The sequence below is a fragment of the Sciurus vulgaris genome (genome assembly GCF_902686455.1).
Source record: "Sciurus vulgaris genome assembly, chromosome: 2".
NCBI classification, from domain to species: domain Eukaryota; kingdom Metazoa; phylum Chordata; class Mammalia; order Rodentia; family Sciuridae; genus Sciurus; species Sciurus vulgaris.
The window spans coordinates 20060533-20073517 of NC_136462.1; the positions used below are offsets into that span (position 1 = coordinate 20060533).

General features: G+C 38.2%; 1 protein-coding gene across 1 annotated transcript in view; it reads left to right on the plus strand.

Annotated features, from left to right (window-relative positions):
- LOC306653008 (uncharacterized protein) overlaps positions 1-12586 on the plus strand; it is a 97489-nt gene extending 84903 nt beyond the window's left edge. The window contains exons 6-7 of the mRNA XM_079125765.1: positions 5967-6141; positions 11865-12586. The gene's annotated coding sequence lies outside the window, so the exon portion shown is untranslated. The remainder of the gene's footprint in view (positions 1-5966; positions 6142-11864) is intronic.
- Positions 12587-12985: the final 399 nt, after the last annotated feature.

The window sequence follows — 12985 nt, forward strand, 5'->3', positions numbered from 1 at the left end:
CATCCTTTTGTCACTCTGGCCACAAGACCTGACAAAAATTTTTAAAAAGTAAAAATTTATTTGGGGCTCCAGGTCCAAAGGTCCCAATCTATAGACAGCCAACTACATTGATCTGGACCTGAGTTGAGGCAGCACATCACAGTATAAGGCCCCAGTGGAAAAAAGCTGCTCAGCTCATGACCAGGTCAGGAAGCAGAAAGAGACGGAGCGAGGGAGAAGGGGCTGCAGTACAGATGCACACTTCCTGGGCAGGCCCCCAATGACCCACCTCCTCCGCCCACACCCCATCTGCCTACAGTTACTACCTCATCAGTCCATTTATACCAGGATGGACTGATTGGATTACTGCTCTCACAGTCCAATCAGGAGCTCTGGGGGGACCTCATATCTAAACTCTAACAACCACCTAATTAGGTCCACTGTGGACTTGTCACTTACACCAAATTCTGGGGTCCCACTTCAGCTGAAGAAGGTTCTGAAAGATGAACTGTACTGCAAGGTGTCATGGACCAGGCATGTTTCCCACTTTACAGTTTGACCAACTAACCAATTGCTGATCAATCCAAATAACTTCTGAGAGCCTGTCTTCTAGTTGAAGAAAAACAGAAAGCTTATAAAATCAATGTTAAAAAAATGAATAATAGAATAAAATAAATAATTTAGACAAAAAAAAAAAATGGAGGTCTTGTCTCCATGAGAAGAATCAAACTAAGTCCCAAGCCTCAGTCTACCATCATTCTGTACTAAGAATCTGACATTCCTTGGGCACCTGCCCGTGGGAACATTAGTAAACATGAACAGATATTGATGAAACAGGAAGAGTTTGACTAGTGAACCACCTAGTGTACTAAAGATATATTCTTACAACTCTGCTGATCCCTGAATTCCAACCTACTGTTTGTTATAGAACTTGTTATATTCCATAACGTAAATCACATCCCCAAGACCATTTTGAGCAACTTTTAGACTTTATTCTTTTCCTTAAATTCTCCTTGTCTCAGTGTCCTTTACTTGTCATAGTGATCTATTCCCAGACTAAGTGATTCTTCAGTGTTCTTAAGTATATATACTTTTTTATTTTTACAGACTAGTTTGATTCATTATATACAAATGGGGTACAACTTTTTGTTTCTATGGTTGTACACAATGTAGATTCATACCATTTGTGTAATCATATATGTACATAGGGTAATGATATCTGTCTCATACCACCGTCTTTCACACCGCTACCCCCTCCCCCTCTCATTTCCTTCTACGTAATGCAAAGTTCCTCCATTCTTCTCTTTCCCCTGACCCCGTCACCTCCATTATGTATCATCAACCAGTGATCAGGGAAAACATTCGGCCTTCGGATTTTTGGGCTGGTTTATTTCACTTAGTGTGATATTCTCCAATTCCATCCATTTATCTGCAAATGCCATATTATTATTATTCTTTATGACTGAATAATATTCCACTGTGTATATATACCACAATTTCTTTATCTATTCATCTGTCAAAGGGCATCTAGGTTGGTTCCACAATTAACTATTTTAATTGAACTACTATAAACATTAATGTGGCTGTGTTACTGTAATATGCTAATTTTAAGTCCTCTGGGTATAAATCGAGGAGTGGGATAACTGGGTAAAAAGGTGAGTTCATTCCAATTTTTCTGATGAATCTCCCTGCTGCTTTCCAGAGTGGTTGCACCAATTTGCAACTCCATCAGCAACATATGAGTGTGCCTTTTTCCCCATGTCTGTACCAACATCTATTACTGTTTGTATTCCTGATAAAAGCCATTCTAATTGGAGTAAGATGAAATCTTAGAGTTGTTTTAATTTGCATTTCTCTAATTACTAGAGATGTTGAACACTTTTTCATATATTCATTAATCGACTGTGTGTATTCTTCTTTAAAGTGTCTGTCCAGTTCCTTGGCCCATTTATTGATTGGGTTTTTTGTATTTTTGGTGTAAAGTTTTGTAAGTTCTTTATAAATTTTGAAGATAATGCTCTATCTGAAGTGCATGTGGAAAAGATTTTCTCCCTCTCTGTAAGCTCTCTTTTCACAATTTTGATTGTATCCTTTCCTGAGAAAAAGCTTTTTAGTTTGACTCCATTCCATTTATTGATTCTTGCTTTGATTTTTTGTGCTTTGGAAGTCTTGTTAAGGAAGTCTGGTCCTAAGTCAACATGATGAAGATTCAGGCCTACTTTGTCTTATATTTGAGCAGGGTCTCTTCTAATTCCTAGGTCCTTAATCCATTTTGAGTTGAGTTTTGTTCAGGATGAGAGGTAGAGGTTTAATTTCATTTTACTGCATATGGATTTCCAGTTTTGCCAGCACCATTTGTTGAACAGGCTTTCTTCTCTCCATTGTATATTTTTGGCTCCTTTGTCTAGTATGAGGTAACTGTATTTATGTGGGTTTGTTTCTGTGTTTTCTATTCTGTACCATTGGTCTACCTGTCTATTTTGGTGCCAATACCATGCTGTTTTTGTTACTGTTGCTCTGATGAATCCTCTGAAAGAGAAATTGGGAAAATCACTCCATTCACAATAGCCTAAAAACAAAAAATACTTGGAAATCAATCTAACAAAAGAGGTGAAAGACCTCTACAATGAAAACTACAGAACATTAAAGAAAGAAATCAATGAAAACCTTGGAGGATGGAAAGATCTCCCATGTTCTTGGCTAGGCAGACAGAATTAATATTGTCAAAATGGCCATTCTCCCAAAAGTACTATTGAGATTTAATGCAATTCCAATTAGAATCCCAAATGACATTCTTCATAGAAATAGAGAAAGCAATCATGAACTTCATCTGGAAGAATAAGAGACCTAGAAGAGCCAAAGCAATCCTGAGCAGAAAGAGTGAAGTGGGAGGTATCACAATACCAGAACTTAAACTATACTACAGAGCAATATTAAGTATATTTTAAAAGGATCACCAGGCATCCATTATTGACAAATGAGTAGAATCCACTCAGTGACCCTTTGAATGCCTCTGGGCTACGTAACTCAGCCCCGAGGGTCAGTGATACTGGGATTCAAACAGAAGTTTAAAATGTCAGAAAACCAAATCAAAAGCTAGTCACACCTATTTGTGTAATTCATTGAAGAACAGTAAAAATAAAGCATTGGGTGAAGAACTCTAGGATCTGATTGATTCTTTTATATTGATTTGCGAGACTACTCAAACACATCACTTCATCTCTCTGAACCTAAGAGTTTTCATTTGCTATTTTGAGGTTTTATTATTTGTTTTATCTACACCCAAAGGTTCCTTAAGGGTCAAATTAAGAGAAAATGCATCACAATTTTAAGGCATTATATTGATCCAAGAAAAAACTTCAGAGGTATGCTTTCTCAACATCCATGTCAATCTTTTTTCTCTTGACCCTGCCACGTTGTATTTCTCAATGTTCCCGTTCACGTGTGGAGATTGGGAAAGATCCTCACGCTTGAGAATAATGTCCCTGAGTAGTGCAAAGGAAGAAAGCATAACCTGTGTTTTTTTTCTCCTTGTAATAGTTTTTTAATGCTGTGAAAATAAAGTACTGCAAACTGGTCAGCTTAAAACAAAGTCATCTTTTTCTCTTCTAGCTTGTTCAGTTGTTAGCAGCTCTTAATGTTCCCTGATTTGTGACCCTTAACCATAATTTCCACTTTTGTCTTGATGGTCTTATCTCTTGTGTATTGAAATTACTCTCTTATAAGGACATTGGCCATTGAATTAGGGTCCACCTTAATCTAGCATGAACTTACCTTAACCTGATTTTGTTATCAAAGATCCTATTTCCAAGTACAGACATATTCAAAAACTTTTGGGGGAGTCGTATTCTATTCATTATATTCATATTCACTTTTGCCCTCCCTTTTCTTGAATTTTCTTGATTTTCTGATTTTTTTTCTGAAGTAAAAATTTAAATTTATTTTTAGAAAGTATGCAAGTTAGAAGTATATCAACTCTTTTAATGCATTGCTATAAAAATAAATTGAATTGTGGAAGGAGATTGAGATTACAGAGTTTAAATCTATTTTGAAAGAAGAGATCAATCTGTATTGGAGGTGGTAGATTACTGAAAGACAGGATTACTGAAAGACAAGTTCAACTACAGCTTTTAATAATTAGTCTCATGAAAACTGGGGTACATTTTCTATCTTCATGAAAATATTAGGAAAAAGAGAGAAAATAGAATTAAATGGTTTTCCAGTCAATGTTAAAAGTACGGGTGGAGAAGCCAAGTCAACTCATCAAGAAATGTCTATTTCTCAAAACAGTGATAATCACACTTACTGATATAGATAACTACCTCAAGTACAATGTTTTGTGCATATATATATAACCAAAGTCCTGATTTCTGGAGGAAGTCCAAAGGGAAAAAAGAGGCAAGAGCTATATGCACTTAACATTTAAACATCACAACATTTTATAAAGGATCAATCTGGGTTGAATGTAAGCATTTAAATTTTGGGGGGGTGGGTGCTGGGGATCAAACCCGGGGCCTTGTGCTTACAAGGCAAGTGCTCTACCAACTGAGCTCTCTCCCCAGCCCTAAGCATTTAAATTTGATTACAAAAAATATTGCTAAATTAGTCAAGATCTTCTTTCTTATTTTACTCATGAAGTTCAGAGCTAGATTCAATTGTGCTAAGACCATTTCTATCTTAATAATAATAGCCAAGTCTATGAGCACATTGGAGTTGCTCATTTCTTCCATAATTTTTCACTTTCTATTTCTCAAGTTTTAACTAGTGTGTGACATATGATTGTCTATTTTATCGTAAAATGTGTTATAACATATGGATATGATTGATGGCCTAAAGTATTAGGATGAACTATGTGAAATTGATTATGTTCAATAATTTTTATCTACCACAAAGATAATTTCATTAGTTCAAACCAATATGAGTAAGTGGATAAACTTAAACAAGAAAACAATACTTTTCAGGGGAATTCTCCACAAACAATTTTCACCTCTTATCTATTTCTGATAGGATCATTAGATTGTTACACGTGAAAAATGCATTCACCATTGTTATGGTTTGGTTCTGGAATGTGCTCCGAAGCCTTGTGTATTTAAAGACCTGGTCCCCCAGACAGCAAGGTCCAGAGAGAAAGGCTTTTAGGAAGTGATGGGATCATGAAGACTCTTACCTTATCAGTGGATTAATCCATTTGATGGATTAATGATCACACTACTGGGAGAAGGTGGAAACTGTACCAGGTAGGGTGTGGCTGGAGGAATTAAGTCACTAGGGGTGTGCCCTTGTCCCTGGCTCCTCCCTGTCTCCCTGCTTCCCAGCTGCCTTGAGCTGATCAACTTTCCTCCATCATGCCCTTCCACCATGATGTTCTTCCTGCCTCAGGTTCAAATCTGACCATGGACTGAGACCTCTGAAACTGTGAGCTAAAAATAGACAGTGAGCATTTTCTAAAAACTGTATTTTCTATGTGCTGAATTCCATAAGATGTGAAAATTGAACATATAAAACATTTATTCACTTGCGTTTAACTTATAGCCAATTGAAATATGAGTTAAGAGAGCCAAAAACTAACATTTTAGTAATAGTTATTGAAACCTTAAGATGATTCAAGCACTTGATACCAGGCACTGACAAAGAGTAGTGAGCATGACATAAAAAGAAGACCCCTGCCTGTTGGGACTAATGACACATTAACTAACTCAGGCTGACTCCTTACTCCCTGGCGAGTGAGCAAGATCAAGGCCTCAAAGGCGGTTTCAATAGTTAATGACAATAAATTGGACCACCGTCAGGGATTGGTTAACAACAGTTCCGCAAAGGTGATCAGCTCGTGCTTGCCATGTAGTCCTATGGGACGCTCACCTGCATGAACCCCCCCTCCCCCTTGCTGACCTTTAAGCTGATTGGTTCCCACCTAGCCCCCACCCTTCATAAAAGCTCTGTGATTTCCTCAATAAACAAGATTCTTGCTGTGCCTCGTGCGCTGACAGACCTCCCGGCTCTGGTGTGTTTCCTTTGCCGCTGACACTCATCATCCTGCTCGGCCCCGTATTCTCCTCAGGCGGGCCCTGAGGAGGTACGTAGGACCTTGTTGCCTGACAGGGAGCAACACCTGGTGCCCTGTGTGAGGAAGATGAAGTCGCCGACAGGCCAATCGGACTGTGGGTAAGTGTACTCCCATAAAATATGGGACAGTCCAATTCCAAGTCTGACCCCTCCCTTAACTCCCTTAGGATTCTCCTTAGAAGTAGAGGATTGGAGCTCTCAGATAGCCAGGCGTTTCAGACCTGGAAGGCCCTCACTAAAGCAGCCCCTTGGCTGCCTCACTGGTCCACATGGGATTGTGTAGAACAACTTGTTAGGAAGAGGGAAATCAGTTTAGGGGAGGGTCCCCCATTGGGAGTCTGCCCTACATTATCTGCTCTTAAGGCCTGCTTCTCTTTAGGACCTCCCAAAGGGGGTTCCAAGCTTCCCTCCAAAGAGCCGCTGCCTCTGGATGGCAGGAAATCTTCCCAGCGGCCTTTTTATGATCCTGGGCAAGAACTCACTTACTCTAACCTCCCCACTCTCTGTATGGCCTTCCCGGTAAATGTTAAAATGTTAGTTTGGGAAGGAATGACTACCAATCACAAATTGGCCTATGCAGGGATGAAAGATTGCTTCATGGGAAGGTGGATTGTGGCTACCAAAGATATTGGCACACAGCTTCCACAAGCGAGCAGGCAGATGGAAAGGGATTCCTTATCTTCAAGTCTCTTATTTCTTGCGCTTCTCTGCTCTTCCTACAAACTTGAATGCCTCCTTCTCCCCCCCCCCTTAATCCCTCCTCCTCCTCCACCTTCAACTCAGCTATTTCTGCTTCCATTCTCCCCAGTCCAGCCCACCTAGTCCTCCTGCCATGAGGTCCCACATATGCCAGTGTGGAGGGAGTAACCAGCCCAACCATCAGTGGCATGTCCTAGTAAGAAGTATGATATAGTAGCCCCAGTTCCCACAAGTAGTGGGAGATAATTGTTTCACAATTTTCTGCATCCAAACCTGAATTTATTACTAACCAGGAATAAGGGTTAAAATGTCCTAGGCATCAAGTTTCTGCTAGAACATTTTAGCCCCTTTCAGATCCAGATCTCAGTCAAGGCTTACATTGAAATGTAAATGGAGGAAGGCTAAATGGGAGACCAGTCTCAAACCCAAGGGAAAAAAAAAAGAGCAAAAAGAGTCTTACCTGAACCCAGCAAAAGTAAATTTTATGGTGCTTTACTAAAGTAATTGACGGCCGTAACATTTTTCCAGGACTCTTGTTTTTTTCGAATTCTACTTTTATTTTGAGCTCATGACTTTTTTTGATCAGTTCTATTTTTTTAATTCAACTAGAGTTTTTGAACATCTGTTACATTGCAATGGAGATTCACCTATAAAGTCACAAGGCCTTTCTTTGATTTTGTGTTATTTGTATGTCGTGCTGTCTGATGTCATGTTTTGTCTGTATCAAAACTGAGCGCTCCTAAAATTAAAATTTAAAAATGGATCCAAATATTTTTAATTCACATGATTTAAAAAGGTTCAATTTAAATTAGGTAAACTGATAGAAGTAAAATGTCTTTAAAATTAACTCACAAGTCTCTAGGTGGTCAAACTAATAAAATATTGATGTTAATAAAATGTCTAACATCAATTTTTCTAGGATTTTCCTTCAACAAGAAAAAGATGGCAAATACTGTTCAGGACAATTGTCTAATATCTTGACTAAAAACAAGGTTACTAAGAGTTATGTCCTAACAGGTACAATTCTATATACAAAGGGTTCTAAAGGTTTCAACTGTGTTTCAATTAGAGTACTATAAATAACAAAATATTTAAACTTATTAAAATGGAGTAACTTATATAAATTAAAAAATATCTTAAGAGCGTTTCAGAATGTGAACAAAAAGGGATCAACATATAGGAAAGAGAAAATAAAAGGTTCTAGATATGGAAATATATTTAGTGAAGAACAAAATCTTTCTGGGTATGAAAGTGTTTGTGATGAAATACATGAGGGTCTAAGTAAGTGCTAAGAAAGTCTGTGTGTAAGTAAAGGGCAAATTTCAACAAGTTTGCATGTAACTAAGTTGGTTGTATGTATGTGAGACAGTTAAAGCTATTATAAGGTTTTTCCTAAAGTGAAATACTAATGTTCTGATATAAACCAAAGTTTAATCTGTGTGGTAAAATGACATGGTAAATGACAAGTTTTTCTTAGAAACACTATTTTACTCTTACTTTTGTGTCTATTAAATTTTATTCTTTAGAACAATTAGTCTTAAAAATTGGGTTTATACAATTTTATGGTTAAACAACTGTTAGCGTATTGTACTACGTTAGAGTCTAAATTTTTCCTTAAAAACTAAATTGGGTAATTTAAAAGTGTCAAGGTAATTGTGAAATGGTCACTCTTTGTATATTAAATGTGTTCATATTTTCCAGGTATACAAATTTTAAAGCAGGGAATTTATCAAGCTGCTATTCTCCAAACTAAACTTGTCTGTAATGATAATTATAAAAAGTAAATTTTATTGGGGATTTATTTCTATCATTTAATGTTCTATTATAGGACCTGTTATCAATAGGTAATATGTAAAATTTTTTACTTTTTACACTGAGATAAAAATATTAAGTGAAAATGTATTTCTAAAAGTTAGAGCCTGATTTGTTTAAAGGTTAATATTGTGAAACATGAAAACATTTTGCCACTTTGCCACACAAAAGAAACGTTAAAAGCTCTCTCAACCTTTCTTTAATTCATGTTTTAGATATAATGTTAAATTGTGTTAACTAATGTTCATATAGACTCAGGAGTCAATATACGTAAACTTCTTAAAATGACATTTCAGAAAGTATAATGCACAGTAGCACAAATGGGACAACAGTGATTGAGATTGGGGTCTCTAATGACCTCATGTCTTTGGACAGTGGACTTCCTTGAGAGCTACACAGAGCTCCTAACATTGCACTTTGCAGCTCTACTGTCTTAGATTTACAGGCTTAACTTGATTTCTTGGCCGCTGTCATCCTGCAATGGTGAAGGAAGGAGGGCTTTGCCTGTTCCTTGGTGAAGAGTGCTGGTTCTACACCAACCGCTCTGGCATTGTACAAGATAAAATCAAAAACCTACAAGAAGATCTGGAATGTCCTAGGAGCGAGCTCCACTCTAATTTCCAATGGACTGGGTTATATGGGTGGCTCCCCTACCTCCTCCCGCTTAAGGGACGGCTAATCACCATTATCCTGTGTTCACCTTTGGGCCTTGCATAATCAATAAGCTTATCCATTTCCTGAAAAGCCAGTCTAAGTCTGTGCAGCTCATGGTGGTCCGACAGCATTATACCGCCCTTCATAATGATGATTGGGAGCCCTATAGGATCATGGATCACTCGTATCAGGACACTGGGGTCTAAGTGTCTCTCCCTTGAGCCCTGCCCCTCCTGAGGGGCCCGCCTGAAGTGCTAAGGTGGTAGTCAATGACGGGTAAGATCCTCAGAGGAGGACAACCTAAGACAGGCACACCTTCGAGTAAGGCGGACCCCAAACTGCTAGGACGATGTTCTATGATGGGTAAGACCCGCCCAGGGGCAACCTAAGACAGACACACCCTTAATATAAAGCAAAAAAGGGGGTTGTGTTGGGACTAGTGACATGTTAACTAACTCAGGCTGACTCCTTACTCCCTGATGAGTGAGCTAGATCAAGGCCTCAAAGGCAGTTTCAATAGTTAATGATGATAAATCGGACCACCCTCAGGGATTGGTTAACAATAGTTCTGCAAATGTGATCAGCTCGTGCTTGCCCTGTAGTCCTATGGGACTCTCACCTGCGTGAACCTCCCATGCCTTGCTGACCTTTAAGCTGATTGGTTCCTACATAAAAGCTCTGTGATTTCCTCAATAAACAAGATTCTTGCTGTGCCTCGTGCGCTGACAGACCTCCTGGCTCTGGTGTGTTTCCTTTGTGGCCGACACTCATCATCCTGCTCGGCCCCATATTCTCCTCAGGTGGGCCCTGAGGAGGTACATAGGACCTTGTTGCCCAACAGGGAGCAACACTTGCCTTCACATTCTGGAGGTTTAGACTGGCCTTAATCATGTAACTCCAAATTGATCTATAGTGATCAATACTTTGAAGGTAAAAATGCTGTTTGAAAGGAATTTACAATATGAGATATTTGACCTCATTTTTTAAAACTTTAATAGACCATAGGTTGGGTAAGAGATTTGGGGGTGCACTCTCATGAGTTAGGGGATATCTGTCCTAGAGAAGAGTTTGCTCAGAAACCTTAAGATGGAGAATGTGGCTGAAGTGAAGGATAGGAGAAGATAATACAGTATCAGTAAACCCAGGCAAGGGAGGGTCTTGAAGCCCTCCTTGAAGTTTTTGGTCTTTCTCTTAAAATTTCTTGAAAGTCCTTCAGGAAGAAGGGTTTGTAAATCTAATTAACATTTTAAAGGTGTCTTGGTTATTTCAGGGCAGCAAGAATGGAATGGAGGGAAGGTACAGGGTGGAAACTGTTGTAGGATACTCAGACGGTGGCAGCAGTGGGAACCAGGGTCACATGTGTCAGCAAGGATGGTCACAGGGCATTGTTGAACCCAAGGTAGGGGTATATCACGTATATCACTCAGGAGTTCTATGTATAGCACATGAGATCAAACATCATGACCCAGAAGAATTTCAAAAGGAACGTGAGACTTTCACTCTATCTGCAAATTTCTGTGACAGTATCATCTTGCATCATCTAATGAGATTTGAAGAAGTGGACACTGGACAAGAATCTAGGTTCCTGCCCCAACTCTGTATTTATGTTATGTTGTGATTCTGAATCTCAGTTTCCTCATTTGAAATATGGGAACATAATACCTTCTCTACTTCACATGGTGAATGTTTTGATATTATAACAGAATATAAAAGAAATTTGACACAGGCAAGAATACCATGAAAATGTGGGTTATTATTAACATTTTTGCATAATTTTTGATAACTGATCTTTCCAGAATATGGGAGAAAATAGGACTATATTGTTCCTATGCTCACAGAAAAAGACATTATTTCCTTTCCCATTATGTAACTTTAAAGGTTTTAATTCTGAACATTTTGTGTAAAGCTTTATACCCTAGGGGTGCTAAATAATTACTTGTCAACTGACCTGTTATTAAATGTTACTTTTAATCACCTTGCAGATAGCATTTAAAGTAGGCTACAGAAGGATGCCTTGAGAACCTAATGGATCTTAAAATATCTCAGACTCCATTGTCTTGCATTTGAATTTGAAAGCTATAGGAGCTTAATTTCTTTAGAGAGCAGCAGCTAGTACTCAGTGAACTTTTTTGTAGCAGTAAAGAATTTTGAAAAAAAAAATATATCTTCCCAGGGAACAATTATTTCTTCCAAAATGACCTTTCCTTCAAACACCTCTGGTTGGTAAAAATTCATGATTTTCAGAGGAAAAATGAGTTCTGTAGAATAGAACCTGCATCACCCTTTTCAAACAAAAGAAAGGGCAGGTATAATTTGAAAAAGCACTACAAGTAAAACCCAAATTCCAAGACCAGACCTTCCAGTCTGCACACAGAATATCCAGTTTCATAGTCCATGGGAAGTGTCCACACCACTTAGTGGATGGACACCACAGCCCCAGGTGCCTGATGCTGCAGTGCTTGGTACTGTTTTGATGAGCTGAGGTGAGTCCGATGATGGTATCTTCCTCCAGACACACTTCACCTTTCTCCTCAAAGGCAGAGCAACAGTATGTAGCCTTGGGTTAACAGAGTCGCTAGTGCATGGTTTTTGAAGAGCCAGTGATCAAGTAAAATCTGGGACAACTCATCAGTTGTTCACATGCTTCTTTTTCTTAGGTTCAAACTCTGGATAACTTGCAGACATCGACTTGACTACACTTTCTAGATTCTGGTAGCTTTCAGGTATCATGCACAGATTCCTGCAATTTTCAAATACTTTGCTGTTAGGATCTTAACATTTGGAATTGGACAGAGATAGACAGAATGCATGGAAGGCAACCTATCAGCAAGGGAACATAAAGTTTTCAAGAACGATTTCTCATTAGGGAACTGGGGATGCCAAACCTGTGCGTTTGTGGGCAGGACTGAAAGGCAAAGCTCTTAGCACATCAGTACCTGAAGCACTGAAGCACTCAGTACCTGGTGGCTGTAGGTATCAAGTGCTCCTAAGGGTTGTCCTCAGAATGAGAAATTTATGTAGAATGGCTTGTATTGAAGCCAACACCAAAATGTTGAGTCTCTTTCATTATGATCTTCTGAGATAGTGACGACAGAAAAAATTTTTTTCTTAACCAGTATAGTTATGAAATCTCATATTCTAATGAATTAAATTATGTCCATAGATTTAATGATCATTCATTACCTTTTACATATGCACAAATTCTACTCGATATATTTTGTAATGTTTTCATGATAATTAAAAATTACATAATTAAAAAGTAAAAAGCCTTGGATCAGCATTTAAATAGTATGTGTATTCCTGGTCTAATAATGTGGAATGATGGTTAAGAGAATTTTGACTAAATTGAATGTTGTCTGACAAAGCACACTTTATGACAAAGTAGCCTAAGTAAGATTTTAGAGAGTCAAAATAATAAAGGTGCTATAAAACACAGCCTTATTTTACTGTTGTAGAAATTATTACATCTTTGCTCCTTTAGTGTTTTACATGTATGTGTATTTGCATGCACATACGTACTCAGACTCACACACACACACACGCAGACACACACACTTTATAGTGTATGAACCCATAGAGAGATTGAGTTGCCAATTAACATCTAAGATTTTGCAGTTATGAGGTAAGGTCCAAATCTAAATTCTACCCATATTTTATATGTGAGATAATATTATGAACTCTTCTTTGCCTATCTTTGTCCTGGAGTTAATATTAATGATAATCTATTAACTTAGTTAACTGTAAGTGCCAAGAGGCCATGGTCGTACTTACACATTGT